General features: G+C 46.5%; 56 non-coding genes across 56 annotated transcripts; all 56 read right to left on the bottom strand.

Moving 5' to 3' along the window:
• Positions 1-78: 78 nt before the first annotated feature.
• On the bottom strand, positions 79-151 carry Trnav-uac (transfer RNA valine (anticodon UAC)). The gene has a single exon. It is a non-coding gene; the product is annotated as a tRNA-Val (tRNA).
• A 242-nt stretch (positions 152-393) lies between these two features.
• Positions 394-466, bottom strand: Trnav-uac (transfer RNA valine (anticodon UAC)). The gene has a single exon. It is a non-coding gene; the product is annotated as a tRNA-Val (tRNA).
• A 241-nt stretch (positions 467-707) lies between these two features.
• On the bottom strand, positions 708-780 carry Trnav-uac (transfer RNA valine (anticodon UAC)). Its single transcript has one exon. It is a non-coding gene; the product is annotated as a tRNA-Val (tRNA).
• A 242-nt stretch (positions 781-1022) lies between these two features.
• Trnav-uac (transfer RNA valine (anticodon UAC)) lies at positions 1023-1095 on the bottom strand. Its single transcript has one exon. It is a non-coding gene; the product is annotated as a tRNA-Val (tRNA).
• Positions 1096-1336: 241 nt separating this feature from the next.
• Trnav-uac (transfer RNA valine (anticodon UAC)) lies at positions 1337-1409 on the bottom strand. Its single transcript has one exon. It is a non-coding gene; the product is annotated as a tRNA-Val (tRNA).
• Positions 1410-1651: 242 nt separating this feature from the next.
• Positions 1652-1724, bottom strand: Trnav-uac (transfer RNA valine (anticodon UAC)). The gene has a single exon. It is a non-coding gene; the product is annotated as a tRNA-Val (tRNA).
• Positions 1725-1966: 242 nt separating this feature from the next.
• Trnav-uac (transfer RNA valine (anticodon UAC)) lies at positions 1967-2039 on the bottom strand. Its single transcript has one exon. It is a non-coding gene; the product is annotated as a tRNA-Val (tRNA).
• Positions 2040-2280: 241 nt separating this feature from the next.
• Positions 2281-2353, bottom strand: Trnav-uac (transfer RNA valine (anticodon UAC)). Its single transcript has one exon. It is a non-coding gene; the product is annotated as a tRNA-Val (tRNA).
• Positions 2354-2595: 242 nt separating this feature from the next.
• Trnav-uac (transfer RNA valine (anticodon UAC)) lies at positions 2596-2668 on the bottom strand. The gene has a single exon. It is a non-coding gene; the product is annotated as a tRNA-Val (tRNA).
• Positions 2669-2909: 241 nt separating this feature from the next.
• On the bottom strand, positions 2910-2982 carry Trnav-uac (transfer RNA valine (anticodon UAC)). The gene has a single exon. It is a non-coding gene; the product is annotated as a tRNA-Val (tRNA).
• A 242-nt stretch (positions 2983-3224) lies between these two features.
• On the bottom strand, positions 3225-3297 carry Trnav-uac (transfer RNA valine (anticodon UAC)). The gene has a single exon. It is a non-coding gene; the product is annotated as a tRNA-Val (tRNA).
• A 241-nt stretch (positions 3298-3538) lies between these two features.
• On the bottom strand, positions 3539-3611 carry Trnav-uac (transfer RNA valine (anticodon UAC)). Its single transcript has one exon. It is a non-coding gene; the product is annotated as a tRNA-Val (tRNA).
• A 242-nt stretch (positions 3612-3853) lies between these two features.
• Positions 3854-3926, bottom strand: Trnav-uac (transfer RNA valine (anticodon UAC)). Its single transcript has one exon. It is a non-coding gene; the product is annotated as a tRNA-Val (tRNA).
• A 242-nt stretch (positions 3927-4168) lies between these two features.
• Positions 4169-4241, bottom strand: Trnav-uac (transfer RNA valine (anticodon UAC)). Its single transcript has one exon. It is a non-coding gene; the product is annotated as a tRNA-Val (tRNA).
• Positions 4242-4483: 242 nt separating this feature from the next.
• On the bottom strand, positions 4484-4556 carry Trnav-uac (transfer RNA valine (anticodon UAC)). Its single transcript has one exon. It is a non-coding gene; the product is annotated as a tRNA-Val (tRNA).
• Positions 4557-4798: 242 nt separating this feature from the next.
• Positions 4799-4871, bottom strand: Trnav-uac (transfer RNA valine (anticodon UAC)). Its single transcript has one exon. It is a non-coding gene; the product is annotated as a tRNA-Val (tRNA).
• Positions 4872-5112: 241 nt separating this feature from the next.
• On the bottom strand, positions 5113-5185 carry Trnav-uac (transfer RNA valine (anticodon UAC)). The gene has a single exon. It is a non-coding gene; the product is annotated as a tRNA-Val (tRNA).
• A 242-nt stretch (positions 5186-5427) lies between these two features.
• Trnav-uac (transfer RNA valine (anticodon UAC)) lies at positions 5428-5500 on the bottom strand. The gene has a single exon. It is a non-coding gene; the product is annotated as a tRNA-Val (tRNA).
• Positions 5501-5741: 241 nt separating this feature from the next.
• Positions 5742-5814, bottom strand: Trnav-uac (transfer RNA valine (anticodon UAC)). The gene has a single exon. It is a non-coding gene; the product is annotated as a tRNA-Val (tRNA).
• A 242-nt stretch (positions 5815-6056) lies between these two features.
• Positions 6057-6129, bottom strand: Trnav-uac (transfer RNA valine (anticodon UAC)). The gene has a single exon. It is a non-coding gene; the product is annotated as a tRNA-Val (tRNA).
• A 241-nt stretch (positions 6130-6370) lies between these two features.
• Trnav-uac (transfer RNA valine (anticodon UAC)) lies at positions 6371-6443 on the bottom strand. Its single transcript has one exon. It is a non-coding gene; the product is annotated as a tRNA-Val (tRNA).
• A 242-nt stretch (positions 6444-6685) lies between these two features.
• On the bottom strand, positions 6686-6758 carry Trnav-uac (transfer RNA valine (anticodon UAC)). Its single transcript has one exon. It is a non-coding gene; the product is annotated as a tRNA-Val (tRNA).
• A 242-nt stretch (positions 6759-7000) lies between these two features.
• Positions 7001-7073, bottom strand: Trnav-uac (transfer RNA valine (anticodon UAC)). The gene has a single exon. It is a non-coding gene; the product is annotated as a tRNA-Val (tRNA).
• A 242-nt stretch (positions 7074-7315) lies between these two features.
• On the bottom strand, positions 7316-7388 carry Trnav-uac (transfer RNA valine (anticodon UAC)). Its single transcript has one exon. It is a non-coding gene; the product is annotated as a tRNA-Val (tRNA).
• Positions 7389-7630: 242 nt separating this feature from the next.
• Positions 7631-7703, bottom strand: Trnav-uac (transfer RNA valine (anticodon UAC)). The gene has a single exon. It is a non-coding gene; the product is annotated as a tRNA-Val (tRNA).
• Positions 7704-7945: 242 nt separating this feature from the next.
• Trnav-uac (transfer RNA valine (anticodon UAC)) lies at positions 7946-8018 on the bottom strand. The gene has a single exon. It is a non-coding gene; the product is annotated as a tRNA-Val (tRNA).
• Positions 8019-8260: 242 nt separating this feature from the next.
• Trnav-uac (transfer RNA valine (anticodon UAC)) lies at positions 8261-8333 on the bottom strand. Its single transcript has one exon. It is a non-coding gene; the product is annotated as a tRNA-Val (tRNA).
• Positions 8334-8575: 242 nt separating this feature from the next.
• On the bottom strand, positions 8576-8648 carry Trnav-uac (transfer RNA valine (anticodon UAC)). The gene has a single exon. It is a non-coding gene; the product is annotated as a tRNA-Val (tRNA).
• A 242-nt stretch (positions 8649-8890) lies between these two features.
• On the bottom strand, positions 8891-8963 carry Trnai-uau (transfer RNA isoleucine (anticodon UAU)). Its single transcript has one exon. It is a non-coding gene; the product is annotated as a tRNA-Ile (tRNA).
• Positions 8964-9204: 241 nt separating this feature from the next.
• Positions 9205-9277, bottom strand: Trnav-uac (transfer RNA valine (anticodon UAC)). Its single transcript has one exon. It is a non-coding gene; the product is annotated as a tRNA-Val (tRNA).
• A 242-nt stretch (positions 9278-9519) lies between these two features.
• On the bottom strand, positions 9520-9592 carry Trnav-uac (transfer RNA valine (anticodon UAC)). Its single transcript has one exon. It is a non-coding gene; the product is annotated as a tRNA-Val (tRNA).
• A 241-nt stretch (positions 9593-9833) lies between these two features.
• Trnav-uac (transfer RNA valine (anticodon UAC)) lies at positions 9834-9906 on the bottom strand. The gene has a single exon. It is a non-coding gene; the product is annotated as a tRNA-Val (tRNA).
• Positions 9907-10147: 241 nt separating this feature from the next.
• Trnav-uac (transfer RNA valine (anticodon UAC)) lies at positions 10148-10220 on the bottom strand. The gene has a single exon. It is a non-coding gene; the product is annotated as a tRNA-Val (tRNA).
• Positions 10221-10462: 242 nt separating this feature from the next.
• Positions 10463-10535, bottom strand: Trnav-uac (transfer RNA valine (anticodon UAC)). Its single transcript has one exon. It is a non-coding gene; the product is annotated as a tRNA-Val (tRNA).
• A 241-nt stretch (positions 10536-10776) lies between these two features.
• Positions 10777-10849, bottom strand: Trnav-uac (transfer RNA valine (anticodon UAC)). Its single transcript has one exon. It is a non-coding gene; the product is annotated as a tRNA-Val (tRNA).
• Positions 10850-11091: 242 nt separating this feature from the next.
• Positions 11092-11164, bottom strand: Trnav-uac (transfer RNA valine (anticodon UAC)). The gene has a single exon. It is a non-coding gene; the product is annotated as a tRNA-Val (tRNA).
• Positions 11165-11406: 242 nt separating this feature from the next.
• On the bottom strand, positions 11407-11479 carry Trnav-uac (transfer RNA valine (anticodon UAC)). Its single transcript has one exon. It is a non-coding gene; the product is annotated as a tRNA-Val (tRNA).
• Positions 11480-11721: 242 nt separating this feature from the next.
• On the bottom strand, positions 11722-11794 carry Trnav-uac (transfer RNA valine (anticodon UAC)). Its single transcript has one exon. It is a non-coding gene; the product is annotated as a tRNA-Val (tRNA).
• A 242-nt stretch (positions 11795-12036) lies between these two features.
• Positions 12037-12109, bottom strand: Trnav-uac (transfer RNA valine (anticodon UAC)). Its single transcript has one exon. It is a non-coding gene; the product is annotated as a tRNA-Val (tRNA).
• A 241-nt stretch (positions 12110-12350) lies between these two features.
• Positions 12351-12423, bottom strand: Trnav-uac (transfer RNA valine (anticodon UAC)). Its single transcript has one exon. It is a non-coding gene; the product is annotated as a tRNA-Val (tRNA).
• Positions 12424-12664: 241 nt separating this feature from the next.
• On the bottom strand, positions 12665-12737 carry Trnav-uac (transfer RNA valine (anticodon UAC)). Its single transcript has one exon. It is a non-coding gene; the product is annotated as a tRNA-Val (tRNA).
• Positions 12738-12978: 241 nt separating this feature from the next.
• Positions 12979-13051, bottom strand: Trnav-uac (transfer RNA valine (anticodon UAC)). The gene has a single exon. It is a non-coding gene; the product is annotated as a tRNA-Val (tRNA).
• Positions 13052-13293: 242 nt separating this feature from the next.
• Positions 13294-13366, bottom strand: Trnav-uac (transfer RNA valine (anticodon UAC)). The gene has a single exon. It is a non-coding gene; the product is annotated as a tRNA-Val (tRNA).
• A 242-nt stretch (positions 13367-13608) lies between these two features.
• On the bottom strand, positions 13609-13681 carry Trnav-uac (transfer RNA valine (anticodon UAC)). Its single transcript has one exon. It is a non-coding gene; the product is annotated as a tRNA-Val (tRNA).
• A 242-nt stretch (positions 13682-13923) lies between these two features.
• On the bottom strand, positions 13924-13996 carry Trnav-uac (transfer RNA valine (anticodon UAC)). The gene has a single exon. It is a non-coding gene; the product is annotated as a tRNA-Val (tRNA).
• A 241-nt stretch (positions 13997-14237) lies between these two features.
• Trnav-uac (transfer RNA valine (anticodon UAC)) lies at positions 14238-14310 on the bottom strand. The gene has a single exon. It is a non-coding gene; the product is annotated as a tRNA-Val (tRNA).
• A 242-nt stretch (positions 14311-14552) lies between these two features.
• Trnav-uac (transfer RNA valine (anticodon UAC)) lies at positions 14553-14625 on the bottom strand. The gene has a single exon. It is a non-coding gene; the product is annotated as a tRNA-Val (tRNA).
• Positions 14626-14867: 242 nt separating this feature from the next.
• Positions 14868-14940, bottom strand: Trnav-uac (transfer RNA valine (anticodon UAC)). Its single transcript has one exon. It is a non-coding gene; the product is annotated as a tRNA-Val (tRNA).
• A 242-nt stretch (positions 14941-15182) lies between these two features.
• On the bottom strand, positions 15183-15255 carry Trnav-uac (transfer RNA valine (anticodon UAC)). The gene has a single exon. It is a non-coding gene; the product is annotated as a tRNA-Val (tRNA).
• A 242-nt stretch (positions 15256-15497) lies between these two features.
• On the bottom strand, positions 15498-15570 carry Trnav-uac (transfer RNA valine (anticodon UAC)). Its single transcript has one exon. It is a non-coding gene; the product is annotated as a tRNA-Val (tRNA).
• A 242-nt stretch (positions 15571-15812) lies between these two features.
• Trnav-uac (transfer RNA valine (anticodon UAC)) lies at positions 15813-15885 on the bottom strand. Its single transcript has one exon. It is a non-coding gene; the product is annotated as a tRNA-Val (tRNA).
• A 242-nt stretch (positions 15886-16127) lies between these two features.
• Trnav-uac (transfer RNA valine (anticodon UAC)) lies at positions 16128-16200 on the bottom strand. The gene has a single exon. It is a non-coding gene; the product is annotated as a tRNA-Val (tRNA).
• A 242-nt stretch (positions 16201-16442) lies between these two features.
• Positions 16443-16515, bottom strand: Trnav-uac (transfer RNA valine (anticodon UAC)). Its single transcript has one exon. It is a non-coding gene; the product is annotated as a tRNA-Val (tRNA).
• A 242-nt stretch (positions 16516-16757) lies between these two features.
• Trnav-uac (transfer RNA valine (anticodon UAC)) lies at positions 16758-16830 on the bottom strand. Its single transcript has one exon. It is a non-coding gene; the product is annotated as a tRNA-Val (tRNA).
• Positions 16831-17072: 242 nt separating this feature from the next.
• On the bottom strand, positions 17073-17145 carry Trnav-uac (transfer RNA valine (anticodon UAC)). Its single transcript has one exon. It is a non-coding gene; the product is annotated as a tRNA-Val (tRNA).
• Positions 17146-17387: 242 nt separating this feature from the next.
• Trnav-uac (transfer RNA valine (anticodon UAC)) lies at positions 17388-17460 on the bottom strand. Its single transcript has one exon. It is a non-coding gene; the product is annotated as a tRNA-Val (tRNA).
• Positions 17461-17612: the final 152 nt, after the last annotated feature.

Genomic DNA, 17612 nt, shown 5'->3' with positions numbered 1-17612 from the left:
CTGTTCACAGATTACGAATTAACTAGTAAGAAAGGCCTTCGTTAATATTTCAATAAACAGAAATACACGGCAAAAGGCTGTTTCCGCCCGGGATCGAACCGGGGACCTTGCGCGTGTAAAGCGCACGTGATAACCACTACACCTTGGAAACGAGGTTGAATGGATGCACGACCTGTCCGTAGTGGGCTGAGTGTCCTCGGCGCTCCCTGCAATGTTTCGTTCAGTTTTTTAACCAACGTGGAGCGTAAAGTCCTGCGGGGACTCTAGAGAAGAAAGAGAAATATTTTTTTACTGTTAGCATTTAGTGGCAATCTTCTGTCCACAGATTACGAATTAACTAGTCAGAAAAGCCTTCGTTAGTATTTCAATAAACAGAAGAATACGGCAAAAGGCTGTTTCCGCCCGGGATCGAACCGGGGACCTTGCGCCTGTAAAGCGCACGTGATAACCACTACACCACGGAAACGAGGTTGAATGGATACACGACCTGTCCGTAGTGGGCCGAGTTTCCTATTCGCTCCCTGCAATGTTTTGTTCACTTTTTAACCAACGTGGAGCGTAAAGTCCCGCGGGGACTCTAGAGAAGAAAGAGAAATATTTTTTTACCGTTAGCATTTAGCGGCAATCTTCTGTTCACAGATTACGAATTAACTAGTAAGAAAGGCCTTCGTTAATATTTCAATAAACAGAAAAATACGGCAAAAGGCTGTTTCCGACCGGGATCGAACCGGGGACCTTGCGCGTGTAAAGCGCACGTGATAACCACTACACCACGGAAACAAGGTTGAACGGATGCACGACCTGTCCGTAGTGGGCCGAGTGTCCTCGGCGCTCCCTGCAATGTTTCGTTCAGTTTTTTAACCAACGTGGAGCGTAAAGTCCTGCGGGGTCTCTGGAGAAGAAAGAGAAATATTTTTCTACCGTTAGCATTTAGCGGCAATTTTCTGTTCACAGATTACGAATTAACTAGTAAGAAAGGCCTTCGTTAATATTTCAATAAACAGAAGAATACGGCAAAAGGCTGTTTCCGCCCGGGACCGAACCGGGGACCTTGCGCGTGTAAAGCGCACGTGATAACCACTACACCACGGAAACAAGGTTGAACGGATGCACGACCTGTCCGTATTTGCCGAGTGTCCTCGGCGCTCCCTGCAATGTTTCGTTCAGTTTTTTAACCAACGTGGAGCGTAAAGTCCTGCGGGGACTCTAGAGAAGAAAGAGAAATATTTTTTTACCGTTAGCATGTAGCGGCAATCTTCTGTTCACAGATTACGAATTAACTAGTAAGAAAGGCCTTCGTTAATATTTCAATAAACAGAAAAATACGGCAAAAGGCTGTTTCCGACCGGAATCGAACCGGGGACCTTGCGCGTGTAAAGCGCATGTGATAACCACTACACCACGGAAACGAGGTTGAATGGATACACGACCTGTCCGTATTGGGCCGAGTGTCCTAGGCGCTCCCTGCAATGTTTCGTTCACTTTTTTAACCAACGTGGAGCGTAAAGTCCTGCGGGGACTCTAGAGAAGAAAGAGAAATATTTTTTTACCGTTAGCATTTAGCGGCAATCTTCTGTTCACAGATTACGAATTAACTAGTAAGAAAGGCCTTCGTTAATATTTCAATAAACAGAAAAATACGGCAAAACGCTGTTTCCACCCGGGATCGAACCGGGGACCTTGCGCGTGTAAAGCGCACGTGATAACCACTACACCACGGAAACAAGGTTGAACGGATGCACGACCTGTCCGTAGTGGGCCGAGTGTCCTCGGCGCTCCCTGCAATGTTTCGTTCAGTTTTTTAACCAACGTGGAGCGTAAAGTCCTGCGGGGACTCTAGAGAAGAAAGAGAAATATTTTTTTACTGTTAGCATTTAGTGGCAATCTTCTGTCCACAGATTACGAATTAACTAGTAAGAAAGGCCTTCGTTAATATTTCAATAAACAGAAGAATACGGCAAAAGGCTGTTTCCGCCCGGGATCGAACCGGGGACCTTGCGCGTGTAAAGCGCACGTGATAACCACTACACCACGGAAACAAGGTTGAACGGATGCACGACCTGTCCGTATTTGCCGAGTGTCCTCGGCGCTCCCTGCAATGTTTCGTTCAGTTTTTTAACCAACGTGGAGCGTAAAGTCCTGCGGGGACTCTAGAGAAGAAAGAGAAATATTTTTTTACTGTTAGCAATTAGTGGCAATCTTCTGTCCACAGATTACGAATTAACTAGTAAGAAAGGCCTTCGTTAATATTTCAATAAACAGAAGAATACGGCAAAAGGCTGTTTCCACCCGGGATCGAACCGGGGCCCTTGCGCGTGTAAAGCGCACGTGATAACCACTACACCATGGAAACGAGGTTGAATGGATACACGACCTGTCCGTAGTGGGCCGAGTGTCCTAGGCGCTCCCTGCAATGTTTCGTTCACTTTTTTAACCAACGTGGAGCGTAAAGTCCTGCGGGGTCTCTGGAGAAGAAAGAGAAATATTTTTGTACCGTTAGCATTTAGCGGCAATCTTCTGTTCACAGATTAAGAATTAACTAGTAAGAACGACCTTCGTAAATATTTCAATAAACAGAAAAATACGGCAAAAGGCTGTTTCCGGCCGGGATCGAACCGGGGACCTTGCGCGTGTAAAGCGCACGTGATAACCACTACACCACGGAAACGAGGTTGAATGGATACACGACCTGTCCGTAGTGGGCCGAGTGTCCTAGGCGCTCCCTGCAATGTTTCGTTCACTTTTTAACCAACGTGGAGCGTAAAGTCCTGCGGGGACTCTAGAGAAGAAAGAGAAATATTTTTTTACCGTTAGCATTTAGTGGCAATCTTCTGTTCACAGATTACGAATTAACTAGTAAGAAAGGCCTTCGTTAATATTTCAATAAACAGAAAAATACGGCAAAAGGCTGTTTCCGACCGGGATCGAACCGGGGACCTTGCGCGTGTAAAGCGCACGTGATAACCACTACACCACGGAGACAAGGTTGAACGGATGCACGACCTGTCCGTAGTGGGCCGAGTGTCCTCGGCGCTCCCTGCAATGTTTCGTTCAGTTTTTTAACCAACGTGGAGCGTAAAGTCCTGCGGGGTCTCTGGAGAAGAAAGAGAAATATTTTTCTACCGTTAGCATTTAGCGGCAATTTTCTGTTCACAGATTACGAATTAACTAGTAAGAAAGGCCTTCGTAAATATTTCAATAAACAGAAAAATACGGCAAAAGGCTGTTTCCGGCCGGGATCGAACCGGGGACCTAGCGCGTGTAAAGCGCACGTGATAACCACTACACCACGGAAACAAGGTTGAACGGATGCACGACCTGTCCGTAGTGGGCCGAGTGTCTTTGGCGCTCCCTGCAATGTTTCGTTCAGTTTTTTAACCAACGTGGAGCGTAAAGTCCTGCGGGGACTCTAGAAAAGAAAGAGAAATATTTTTTTCTGTTAGCATTTAGTGGCAATCTTCTGTCCACAGATTACGAATTAACTAGTAAGAAAGGCCTTCGTTAATATTTCAATAAACAGAAGAATACGGCAAAAGGCTGTTTCCGCCCGGGATCGAACCGGGGACCTTGCGCGTGTAAAGCGCACGTGATAACCACTACACCACGGAAACAAGGTTGAACGGATGCACGACCTGTCCGTAGTGGGCCGAGTGTCCTCGGCGCTCCCTGCTATGTTTCGTTCAGTTTTTTAACCAACGTGGAGCGTAAAGTTCTGCGGGGACTCTAGAGAAGAAAGAGAAATATTTTTTTACTGTTAGCATTTAGCGGCAATCTTCTGTTCACAGATTACGAATTAACTAGTAAGAAAGGCCTTCGTTAATATTTCAATAAACAGAAAAATACGGCAAAAGGCTGTTTCCGCCCGGGATCGAACAGGGGACCTTGCGCGTGTAAAGCGCACGTGATAACCACTACACCACGGAAACAAGGTTGAAGGGATGCACGACCTGTCCGTAGTGGGCCGAGTGTCCTCGGCGCTCCCTGCTATGTTTCGTTCACTTTTTTAACCAACGTGGAGCGTAAAGTCCTGCGGGGTCTCTGGAGAAGAAAGAGAAATATTTTTGTACCGTTAGCATTTAGCGGCAATCTTCTGTTCACAGATTAAGAATTAACTAGTAAGAACGACCTTCGTAAATATTTCAATAAACAGAAAAATACGGCAAAAGGCTGTTTCCGGCCGGGATCGAACCGGGGACCTTGCGCGTGTAAAGCGCACGTGATAACCACTACACCACGGAAACGAGGTTGAATGGATACACGACCTGTCCGTAGTGGGCCGAGTGTCCTCGGCGCTCCCTGCAATGTTTAGTTCAGTTTTTTAACCAACGTGGAGCGTAAAGTCCTGCGGGGACTCTAGAGAAGAAAGAGAAATATTTTTTTACGGTTAGCATTTAGTGGCAATCTTCTGTCCACAGATTACGAATTAACTAGTAAGAAAGGCCTTCGTTAATATTTCAATAAACAGAAGAATACGGCAAAAGGCTGTTTCCGCCCGGGATCGAACCGGGGACCTTGCGCGTGTAAAGCGCACGTGATAACCACTACACCACGGAAACGAGGTTGAATGGATACACGACCTGTCCGTAGTGGGCCGAGTGTCCTAGGCGCTCCCTGCAATGTTTCGTTCACTTTTTGAACCAACGTGGAGCGTAAAGTCCTGCGGGGACTCTAGAGAAGAAAGAGAAATATTTTTTTACCGTTAGCATTTAGCGGCAATCTTCTGTTGACAGATTACGAATTAACTAGTAAGAAAGGCCTTCGTTAATATTTCAATAAACAGAAAAATACGGCAAAAGGCTGTTTCCGACCGGGATCGAACCGGGGACCTTGCGCGTGTAAAGCGCACGTGATAACCACTACACCACGGAAACAAGGTGAACGGATGCACGACCTGTCCGTAGTGGGCCGAGTGTCCTAGGCGCTCCCTGCAATGTTTCGTTACCTTTTTTAACCAACGTGGAGCGTAAAGTCCTGCGGGAACTCTAGAGAAGAAAGAGAAATATTTTTTTACCGTTAGCATTTAGCGGCAATTTTCTGTTCACAGATTACGAATTAACTAGTAAGAAAGGCCTTCGTTAATATTTCAATAAACAGAAATACACGGCAAAAGGCTGTTTCCGCCCAGGATCGAACCGGGGACCTTGCGCGTGTAAAGCGCACGTGATAACCACTACACCACGGAAACAAGGTTGAATGGATACACGACCTGTCCGTAGTGGGCTGAGTGTCCTCGGCGCTCCCTGCAATGTTTCGTTCAGTTTTTTAACCAACGTGGAGCGTAAAGTCCTGCGGGGACTCTAGAGAAGAAAGAGAAATATTTTTTTACTGTTAGCATTTGGTGGCAATCTTCTGTCCACAGATTACGAATTAACTAGTAAGAAAGGCCTTCGTTAGTATTTCAATAAACAGAAGAATACGGCAAAAGGCTGTTTCCGCCCGGGATCGAAACGGGGACCTTGCGCCTGTAAAGCGCACGTGATAACCACTACACCACGGAAACGAGGTTGAATGGATACACGACCTGTCCGTAGTGGGCCGAGTGTCCTAGGCGCTCCCTGCAATGTTTCGTTCACTTTTTAACCAACGTGGAGCGTAAAGTCCTGCGGGGACTCTAGAGAAGAAAGAGAAATATTTTTTTACCGTTAGCATTTAGTGGCAATCTTCTGTTCACAGATTACGAATTAACTAGTAATAAAGGCCTTCGTTAATATTTCAATAAACAGAAAAATACGGCAAAAGGCTGTTTCCGACTGGGATCGAACCGGGGACCTTGCGCGTGTAAAGCGCACGTGATAACCACTACACCACGGAGACAAGGTTGAACGGATGCACGACCTGTCCGTAGTGGGCCGAGTGTCCTCGGCGCTCCCTGCAATGTTTCGTTCAGTTTTTTAACCAACGTGGAGCGTAAAGTCCTGCGGGGTCTCTGGAGAAGAAAGAGAAATATTTTTCTACCGTTAGCATTTAGCGGCAATTTTCTGTTCACAGATTACGAATTAACTAGTAAGAAAGGCCTTCGTAAATATTTCAATAAACAGAAAAATACGGCAAAAGGCTGTTTCCGGCCGGGATCGAACCGGGGACCTAGCGCGTGTAAAGCGAACGTGATAACCACTACACCACGGAAACAAGGTTGAACGGATGCACGACCTGTCCGTAGTGGGCCGAGTGTCTTTGGCGCTCCCTGCAATGTTTCGTTCAGTTTTTTCACTAACGTGGAGCGTAAAGTCCTGCGGGGACTCTAGAAAAGAAAGAGAAATATTTTTTTCTGTTAGCATTTAGTGGCAATCTTCTGTCCACAGATTACGAATTAACTAGTAAGAAAGGCCTTCGTTAATATTTCAATAAACAGAAGAATACGGCAAAAGGCTGTTTCCGCCCGGGATCGAACCGGGGACCTTGCGCGTGTAAAGCGCACGTGATAACCACTACACCACGGAAACAAGGTTGAACGGATGCACGACCTGTCCGTAGTGGGCCGAGTGTCCTCGGCGCTCCCTGCTATGTTTCGTTCAGTTTTTTAACCAACGTGGAGCGTAAAGTTCTGCGGGGACTCTAGAGAAGAAAGAGAAATATTTTTTTACTGTTAGCATTTAGCGGCAATCTTCTGTTCACAGATTACGAATTAACTAGTAAGAAAGGCCTTCGTTAATATTTAAATAAACAGAAGAATACGGCAAAGGGCATTTTCCCCCCGGGATCGAACCGGGGACCTTGCGCGTGTAAAGCGCACGTGATAACCACTACAACACGGAAACGAGGTTGAATGGATACACGACCTGTCCGTATTGGGCCGAGTGTCCTAGGCGCTCCCTGCAATGTTTCGTTCACTTTTTTAACCAACGTGGAGTGTAAAGTCCTGCGGGGACTCTAGAGAAGAAAGATAAATATTTTTTTACCGTTAGCATTTAGCGGCAATCTTCTGTTCACAGATTACGAATTAACTAGTAAGAAAGGCCTTCGTTAATATTTCAATAAACAGAAAAATACGGCAAAAGGCTGTTTCCGCCCGGGATCGAACCGGGGACCTTGCGCGTGTAAAGCGCAGGTGATAACCACAACACCACGGAAACAAGGTTGAACGGATGCACGACCTGTCCGTAGTGGGCCGAGTGTCCTCGGCGCTCCCTGCAATGTTTCGTTCAGTTTTTTAACCATTGTGGAGCGTAAAGTCCTGCGGGGTCTCTGGAGAAGAAAGAGAAATATTTTTCTACCGTTAGCATTTAGCGGCAATCTTCTGTTCACAGATTACGAATTAACTAGTAAGAAAGGCCTTCGTAAATATTTCAATAAACAGAAAAATACGGCAAAAGGCTGTTTCCGGCCGGGATCGAACCGGGGACCTTGCGCGTGTAAAGCGCACGTGATAACCACTACACCACGGAAACAAGGTTGAACGGATGCACGACCTGTCCGTAGTGGGCCGAGTGTCCTCGGCGCTCCCTGCAATGTTTCGTTCGGTTTTTTAACCAACGTGGAGCGTAAAGTGATGCGGAGACTCTAGAGAAGAAAGAGAAATATTTTTTTACTGTTAGCATTTAGTGGTAATCTTCTGTCCACAGATTACAAATTAACTAGTAAGAAAGGCCTTCGTTAATATTTCAATCAACAGAAGAATACGGCAAAAGGCTGTTTCCGCCCGGGATCGAACCGGGGACCTTGCGCGTGTAAAGCGCACGTGATAACCACTACACCACGGAAACAAGGTTGAACGGATGCACGACCTGTCCGTAGTGGGCCGAGTGTCCTCGGCGCTCCCTGCTATGTTTCGTTCAGTTTTTTAACCAACGTGGAGCGTAAAGTTCTGCGGGGACTCTAGAGAAGAAAGAGAAATATTTTTTTACCGTTAGCATTTAGCGGCAATCTTCTGTTCACAGATTACGAATTAACTAGTAAGAAAGGCCTTGGTTAATATTTCAATAAACAGAAAAATACGGCAAAAGGCTGTTACCGCCCGGGATCGACCCGGGGACCTTGCGCGTGTAAAGCGCACGTGATAACCACTACACCACGGAAACGAGGTTGAATGGATACACGACCTGTCCGTAGTGGGCAGAGTGTCCTCGGTGCTCCCTGCAATGTTTCGTTCAGTTTTTTAACCAACGTGGAACGTAAAGTCCTGCGGGGACTCTAGAGAAGAAAGAGAAATATTTTTTTACTGTTAGCATTTAGCGGCAATCTTCTGTCCACAGATTACGAATTAACTAGTAAGAAAGGCCTTCGTTAATATTTCAATAAACAGAAGAATACGGCAAAAGGCTGTTTCCACCCGGGATCGAACCGGGGACCTTGCGCGTGTAAAGCGCACGTGATAACCACTACACCACGGAAACGTGGTTGAATGGATACACGACCTGTCCGTAGTGGGCCGAGTGTCCTAGGCGCTCCATGCAATGTTTCGTTCACTTTTTTAACCAACGTGGAGCGTAAAGTCCTGCGGGGTCTCTGGAGAAGAAAGAGAAATATTTTTGTACCGTTAGCATTTAGCGGCAATCTTCTGTTCACAGATTACGAATTAACTAGTAAGAAAGGCCTTCGTAAATATTTCAAACAACAGAAAAATACGGCAAAAGGCTGATTCCGGCCGGGATCGAACCGGGGACCTTGCGCGTGTAAAGCGCACGTGATAACCACTACACCACGGAAACAAGTTTGAACGGATGCACGACCTGTCCGTAGTGGGCCGAGTGTCCTCGGCGCTCCCTGCAATGTTTCGTTCAGTTTTTTAACCAACGTGGAGCGTAAAGTTCTGCGGGGACTCTAGAGAAGATAGAGAAATATTTTTTTACCGTTAGCATTTAGCTGCGATCTTCTGTTCACAGATTACGAATTAACTAGTAAGAAAGGCCTTCGTTAATATTTCAATAAACAGAAAAACACGGCAAAAGGCTGTTTCCGCCCGGGATCGAACCGGGGACCTTCCGCGTATAAAGCGCACGTGAAAACCACTACACCACGGTAACGAGGTTGAACGCATACACGACCTGTCCGTAGTGGGCCGATTGTCCTCGGCGCTCCCTGCAATGTTTCGTTCAGTTTTTTAACCAACGTGGGGCGTAAAGTCCTGGGGGGTCTCTGGAGAAGAAAGAGAAATATTTTTTATCGTTAGCATTTAGCGGCAATCTTCTGTTCACAGATTACGAATTACCTAGTAACAAAGGCCTTCGTTAATATTTCAATAAACAGAAAAATACGGCAAAAGGCTGTTTCCGCCCGGGATTGAACCGGGGACCTTGCGCGTGTAAAGCGCACGTGATAACCACTACACCACGGAAACAAGCTTGAACGGATGCACGACCTGTCCGTAGTGGGCCGAGTGTCCTCGGCGCTCCCTGCAATGTTTCGTTCAGTTTTTTTACCAACGTGGAGCGTAAAGTCCTGCGGGGACTCTAGAGAAGAAAGAGAAATATTTTTATACCGTTAGCATTTAGCGACGATCTTCTGTTAGCAGATTACGAATTAACTAGTAAGAAAGGCCTTCGTAAATATTTCAATAAACAGAAAAATACGGCAAAAGGCTGTTTCCGGCCGGTATCGAACCGGGCACCTTGCGCGTGTAAAGCGCACGTGATAACCACTACACCACGGAAACAAGGTTGAACGGATGCACGACCTGTCCGTAGTGGGCCGATTGTCCTCGGCGCTCCCTGCAATGTTTCGTTCAGTTTTTTAACCAACGTGGAGCGTAAAGTCCTGCGGGGACTCTAGAGAAGAAAGAGAAATATTTTTTTACCGTTAGCATTTAGCGGCAATCTTCTGTTCACAGATTACGATTAACTAGTAAGAAAGGCCTTCGTTAATATTTCAAAACACAGAAAAATACGGCAAAAGGCTGTTTCCGCCCGCGATCGAACCGGGGACCTTGCGCGTGTAAAGCGCACGTGATAACCACTACACCACGGAAACGAGGTTGAATGGATACACGACCTGTCCGTAGTGGGCCGAGAGTCCTCGGCGCTCCCTGCAATGTTTCGTTCAGTTTTTTAACCAACGTGGAGCGTAAAGTCCTGCGGGGACTCTAGAGAAGAAAGAGAAATATTTTTTTACCGTTAGCATTTAGCGGCAATCTTCTGTTCACAGATTACGAATTACTAGTAAGAAACACCTTCGTTAATATTTCAATAAACAGAAAAATACGGCAAAAGGTTGTTTCCGCCCGGGATCGAACCGGGGACCTTGCGGGTGTAAAGCGCACGTGATAACCACTTCACCACGGAAACGAGGTTGAATGGATACACGACCTGTCTGTAGTGGGCCGAGTGTTCTCGGCGCTCCCTGCAATGTTTCGTTCAGTTTTTTTACCAACGTGTAGCGTAAAGTCCTGCGGGGACTCTAGAGAAGAAAGAGAAATATTTTTTTACCGTTAGCATTTAGTGGCAATCTTCTGTCCACAGATTACGAATTAACTAGTAAGAAAGGCCTTCGTTAATATTTCAATAAACTGAAGAATACGGCAAAAGGCTGTTTCCGTCCGGGATCGAACCGGGGACCTTGCGCGTGTAAAGCGGACGTGATAACCACTACACCACGGAAACAAGGTTGAACGGATGCACGACCTGTCTGTAGTGGGCCGAGTGTCCTCGGCGCTCCCTGCTATATTTCGTTCAGTTTTTTAACCAACGTGGAGCGTAAAGTTCTGCGGGGACTCTAGAGAAGAAAGAGAAATATTTTTTACCGTTAGCATTTAGCTGCGATCTTCTGTTCACAGATTACGAATTAACTAGTAAGAAAGGCCTTCGTTAATATTTGAATAAACAGAAAAATACGGCAAAAGGCTGTTTCCGCCCGGGATCGAATCGGGGACCTTGGGCGTGTAAAGCGCACGTGATAACCACTACACCACGGAAACAAGGTTGAACGGATGCACGACCTGTCCGTAGTGGGCCGAGTGTCCTCGGCGCTCCCTGCAATGTTTCGTTCAGTTTTTTAACCAACGTGGAGCGTAAAGTCCGACGGGGACTCTAGAGAAGAAAGAGAAATATTTTTTTACCGTTAGCATTTAGCGGCAATGTTCTGTTCACAGATTACGAATTAACTAGTAAGAAAGGCCTTCGTTAATATTTCAATAAACAGAAAAATACGGCAAAAGGCTGTTTCCGCCCGGGATTGAACCGGGGACCTTGCGCGTGTAAAGCGCACGTGATAACCACTACACCACGGAAACAAGCTTGAACGGATGCACGACCTGTCCGTAGTGGGCCGAGTGTCCTCGGCGCTCCCTGCAATGTTTCGTTCAGTTTTTTAACCAACGTGGAGCGTAAAGTCCTGCGGGGACTCTAGAGAAGAAAGAGAAATATTTTTATACCGTTAGCATTTAGCGACGATCTTCTGTTAGCAGATTACGAATTAACTAGTAAGAAAGGCCTTCGTAAATATTTCAATAAACAGAAAAATACGGCAAAAGGCTGTTTCCGGCCGGGATCGAACCGGGGACCTTGCGCGTGTAAAGCGCACGTAATAACCACTACACCACGGAAACAAGGTTGAACGGATGCACGACCTGTCCGTAGTGGGCCGATTGTCCTCGGCGCTCCCTGCAATGTTTCGTTCAGTTTTTTAACCAACGTGGAGCGTAAAGTTCTGCGGGGACTCTAGAGAACAAAGAGAAATATTTTTTTACCGTTAGCCTTTAGCTGCGATCTTCTGTTCACAGATTACGAATTAACTAGTAAGAAAGGCCTTCGTTAATATTTCAATAAACAGAAAAATACGGCAAAAGGCTGTTTCTGCCCGGGATCGAACCGGGGACCTTGCGCGTGTAAAGCGCACGTGATAACCACTACACCACGGAAACGAGGTTGAATGGATACACGACCTGTCCGTAGTGGGCCGAGTGTCCTCGGCGCTCCCTGCAATGTTTCGTTCAGTTTTTTAACCAACGTGGAGCGTAAAGTCCTGCGGGGTCTCTGGAGAAGAAAGAGAGATATTTTTTTACCGTTAGCATTTTGCGGCTATCTTCTGTTCACAGATTACGAATTAACTAGTATAAAAGGCCTTCGTTAATATTTCCATGAAGAGAAAAATACAGCAAAAGGTTGCTTCCGCCCGGGATCGAACCGGGGACCTTGCGCGTGTAAAGCGCACTTGATAACCACTACACAACGGAAACGAGGTTGAATGGATAAACGACCTGTCCGTAGTGGGCCGAGTGTCCTCTGCGCTCCCTGCTATGTTTCGTTCAGTTTTTTAACCAACGTGGAGCGTAAAGTTCTGCGGGGACTCTAGAGAAGAAAGAGAAATATTTTTTACCGTTAGCATTTAGCTGCGATCTTCTGTTCACAGATTACGAATTAACTAGTAAGAAAGGCCTTCGTAAATATTTCAATAAACAGAAAAATACGGCAAAAGGCTGTTTCCGGCCGGGATCGAACCGGGGACCTTGCGCGTGTAAAGCGCACGTGATAACCACTACACCACGGAAACAAGGTTGAACGGATGCACGACCTGTCCGTAGTGGGCCGAGTGTCCTCGGCGCTCCCTGCTATGTTTCGTTCAGTTTTTTAACCAACGTGGAGCGTAAAGTTCTGCGGGGACTCTAGAGAAGAAAGAGAAATATTTTTTACCGTTAGCATTTAGCTGCGATCTTCTGTTCACAGATTACGAATTAACTAGAAAGAAAGGCCTTCGTTAATATTTCAATAAACAGAAGAATACGGCAACAGGCTGTTTCCACCCGGGATCGAACCGGGGACCTTGCGCGTGTAAAGCGCACGTGATAACCACTACACCACGGAAACAAGGTTGAACGGATGCACGACCTGTCTGTAGTGGGCCGAGTGTCCTCGGCGCTCCCTGCTATGTTTCGTTCAGTTTTTTAACCAACGTGGAGCGTAAAGTTCTGCGGGGACTCTAGAGAAGAAAGAGAAATATTTTTTACCGTTAGCATTTAGCTGCGATCTTCTGTTCACAGATTACGAATTAACTAGTAAGAAAGGCCTTCGGTAATATTTCAATAAACATAAAAATACGGCAAAAGGCTGTTTCCGCCCGGGATCGAACCGGGGACCTTGCGCGTGTAAAGCGCACGTGATAACCACTACACCACGGAAACGAGGTTGAATGGATACACGACCTGTCCGTAGTGGGCCGAGTGTCCTCGGCGCTCCCTGCAATGTTTCGTTCAGTTTTTTAACCAACGTGGAGCGTAAAGTCCTGCGGGGACTCTAGAGAAGAAAGAGAAATATTTTTTTACTGTTAGCATTTAGTGGCAATCTTCTGTCCACAGATTACGAATTAACTAGTAAGAAAGGCCTTCGTTAATATTTCAATAAACAGAAGAATACGGCAAAAGGCTGTTTCCGCCCCGGATCGAACCGGGGACCTTGCGCGTGTAAAGCGCACGTGATAACCACTACACCACGGTAACGAGGTTGAATGGATACACGACCTGTCCGTAGTGGGCCGAGTGTCCTAGGCGCTGCAAGCAATGTTTCGTTCACTTTTTGAACCAACGTGGAGCGTAAAGTCCTGCGGGGACTCTAGAGAAGAAAGAGAAATATTTTTTTACCGTTAGCATTTAGCGGCAATCTTCTGTTGACAGATTACGAATTAACTAGTAAGAAAGGCCTTCGTTAATATTTCAATAAACAGAAAAATACGGCAAAAGGCTGTTTCCGACCGGGATCGAACCGGGGACCTTGCGCGTGTAAAGCGCACGTGATAACCACTACACCACGGAAACAAGGTTGAACGGATGCACGACCTGTCCGTAGTGGGCCGAGTGTCCTCGGCGCTCCCTGCAATGTTTCGTTCAGTTTTTTAACCAACGTGGAGCGTAATGTCCTGCGGGGTCTCTGGAGAAGAAAGAGAAATATTTTTCTACCGTTAGCATTTAGCGGCAATCTTCTGTTCACAGATTACGAATTAACTAGTAAGAAAGGCCTTCGTAAATATTTCAATAAACAGAAAAATACGGCAAAAGGCTGTTTCCGGCCGGGATCGAACCGGGGACCTTGCGCGTGTAAAGCGCACGTGATAACCACTACACCACGGAAACAAGGTTTAACGGATGCACGACTGTCCGTAGTGGGCCGAGTGTCCTCGGCGCTCCCTGCAATGTTTCGTTCAGTTTTTTAACCAACGTGGAGCGTAAAGTCCTGCGGGGACTCTAGAGAAGAAAGAGAAATATTTTTTTACCGTTAGCATTTAGCGGCAATCTTCTGTTCACAGATTACGAATTTACTAGTAAGAAAGGCCTTCGTTAATATTTCAATAAACAGAAATACACGGCAAAAGGCTGTTTCCGCCCGGGATCGAACCGGGGACCTTGCGCGTGTAAAGCGCACGTGATAACCACTACACCACGGAAACAAGGTTGAACGGATTCACGACCTGTCCGTAGTGGGCCGAGTGTCCTCGGCGCTCCCTGCAATGTTTCGTTCAGTTTTTTAACCAACGTGGAGCGTAAAGTTCTGCGGGGACTCTAGAGAAGAAAGAGAAATATTTTTTTACCGTTAGCATTAAGCTGCGATCTTCTGTTCACAGATTACGAATTAACTAGTAAGAAAGGCATTCGTTAATATTTCAATAAACAGAAAAATACGGCAAAAGGCTGTTTCCGCCCGGGATCGAACCGGGGACCTTGCGCGTGTAAAGCGCACGTGATAACCACTACACCACGGAAACGAGGTTGAATGGATACACGACCTGTCCGTAGTGGGCCGAGTGTCCTCGGCGCTCCCTGCAATGTTTCCTTCAGTTTTTCAACCAACGTGGAGCGTAAAGTCCTGCGGGGACTCTAGAGAAAAAAGAGAAATATTTTTTTACTGTTAGCATTTAGTGGCAATCTTCTGTCCACAGATTACGAATTAACTAGTAAAAAAGGCCTTCGTTAATATTTCAATAAACAGAAGAATACGGCAAAAGGCTGTTTCCGCCCGGGATCGAACCGGGGACCTTGCGCGTGTAAAGCGCACGTGATAACCACTACACCACGGTAACGAGGTTGAATGGATACACGACCTGTCCGGAGTGGGCCGAGTGTCCTAGGCGCTACCTGCAATGTTTCGTTCACTTTTTGAACCAACGTCGAGCGTAAAGTCCTGCGGGGACTCTAGAGAAGAAAGAGAAATATTTTTTTACCGTTAGCATTTAGCGGCAATCTTCTGTTGACAGATTACGAATTAACTAGTAAGAAAGGCCTTCGTTAATATTTCAATAAACAGAAAAATACGGCAAAAGGCTGTTTCCGACCGGGATCGAACCGGGGACCTTGCGCGTGTAAAGCGCACGTGATAACCACTACACCACGGAAACAAGGTTGAACGGATGCACGACCTGTCCGTAGTGGGCCGAGTGTCCTCGGCGCTCCCTGCAATGTCTCGTTCAGTTTTTTAACCAACGTGGAGCGTAAAGTCCTGCGGGGTCTCTGGAGAAGAAAGAGAAATATTTTTCTACCGTTAGCATTTAGCGGCAATCTTCTGTTCACAGATTACGAATTAACTAGTAAGAAAGGCCTTCGTACATATTTCAATAAACAGAAAAATACGGCAAAAGGCTGTTTCCGGCCGGGATCGAACCGGGGACCTTGCGCGTGTAAAGCGCACGTGATAACCACTACACCACGGAAACAAGGTTTAACGGATGCACGACCTGTCCGTAGTGGGCCGAGTGTCCTCGGCGCTCCCTGCAATGTTTCGTTCAGTTTTTTAACCAACGTGGAGCGTAAAGTCCTGCGGGGACTCTAGAGAAGAAAGAGAAATATTTTTTTACTGTTAGCATTTAGTGGCAATCTTCTGTCCACAGATTACGAATTAACTAGTAAGAAAGGCCTTCGTTAATATTTCAATAAACAGAAGAATACGGCAAAAGGCTGTTTCCGCCCGGGATCGAACCGGGGACCTTGCGCGTGTAAAGCGCACGTGATAACCACTACACCACGGAAACAAGGTTGAACGGATGCACGACCTGTCCGTAGTGGGCCGAGTGTCCTAGGCGCTCCCTGCAATGTTTCGTTCACTTTTTTAACCAACGTGGAGCGTAAAGTCCTGCGGGGACTCTAGAGAAGAAAGAGAAATATTTTTTTACCGTTAGCATTTAGCGGCAATCTTCTGTTCACAGATTACGAATTAACTAGTAAGAAAGGCCTTCGTTAATATTTCAATAAACAGAAATACACGGCAAAAGGCTGTTTCCGCCCGGGATCGAACCGGGGACCTTGCGCGTGTAAAGCGCACGTGATTACCACTACACCACGGAAACGAGGTTGAATGGATACACGACCTGTCCGTAGTGGGCTGAGTGTCCTCGGCGCTCCCTGCAATGTTTCGTTCAGTTTTTTAACCAACGTGGAGCGTAAAGTCCTCCGGGGACTCTAGAGAAGAAAGAGAAATATTTTTTTACTGTTAGCATTTAGTGGCAATCTTCTGTCCACAGATTACGAATTAACTAGTAAGAAAGGCCTTCGTTAGTATTTCAATAAACAGAAGAATACGGCAAAAGGCTGTTTCCGCCCGGGATCGAACCGGGGACCTTGCGCCTGTAAAGCGTACGTGATAACCACTACACCACGGAAACGAGGTTGAATGGATACACGACCTGTCCGTAGTGGGCCGAGTTTCCTCGGCGCTCCCTGCAATGTTTCGTTCAGTTTTTTAACCAACGTGGAGCGTAAAGTCCTGCGGGGTCTCTGGAGAAGAAAGAGAAATATTTTTCTACCGTTAGCATTTAGCGGCAATTTTCTGTTCACAGATTACGAATTAACTAGTAAGAAAGGCCTTCGTAAATATTTCAATAAACAGAAAAATACGGCAAAAGGCTGTTTCCGGCCGGGATCGAACCGGGGACCTAGCGCGTGTAAAGCGCACGTGATAACCACTACACCACGGAAACAAGGTTGAACGGATGCACGACCTGTCCGTAGTGGGCCGAGTGTCCTCTGCCCTCCCTGCAATGTTTCGTTCAGTTTTTTAACCAACGTGGAGCGTAAAGTCCTGCGGGGACTCTAGAGAAGAAAGAGAAATATTTTTTTACTGTTAGCATTTAGTGGCAATCTTCTGTCCACAGATTACGAATTAACTAGAAAGAAAGGCCTTCGTTAATATTTCAATAAACAGAATAATACGGCAAAAGGCTGTTTCCACCCGGGATCGAACCGGGGACCTTGCGCGTGTAAAGCGCACGTGATAACCACTACACCACGGAAACAAGGTTGAACGGATGCACGACCTGTCTGTAGTGGGCCGAGTGTCCTCGGCGCTCCCTGCTATGTTTCGTTCAGTTTTTTAACCAACGTGGAGCGTAAAGTTCTGCGGGGACTCTAGAGAAGAAAGAGAAATATTTTTTTACCGTTAGCATTTAGCTGCGATCTTCTGTTCACAGATTACGAATTAACTAGTAAGAAAGGCCTTCCTTAATATTTCAATAAACAGAAAAATACGGCAAAAGGCTGTTTCCGCCCGGGATCGAACCGGGGACCTTGCGCGTGTAAAGCGCACGTGATAACCACTACACCACGGAAACGAGGTTGAATGGATACACGACCTGTCCGTAGTGAGCCGAGTGTCCTCGGCGCTCCCTGCAATGTTTCGTTCAGTTTTTTAACCAACGTGGAGCGTAAAGTCCTGCGGGGACTCTAGAGAAGAAAGAGAAATATTTTTTTACTGTTAGCATTT

This window comes from Haemaphysalis longicornis, unplaced genomic scaffold (genome assembly GCF_048455015.1).
Source record: "Haemaphysalis longicornis isolate Haplotype H1 unplaced genomic scaffold, Haemaphysalis longicornis Haplotype H1 scaffold_9, whole genome shotgun sequence".
NCBI classification, from domain to species: Eukaryota; Metazoa; Arthropoda; class Arachnida; order Ixodida; family Ixodidae; genus Haemaphysalis; species Haemaphysalis longicornis.
Note: the sequence above shows the minus strand (reverse complement) of the source record. Positions and strands in the feature narration are given on the sequence as shown.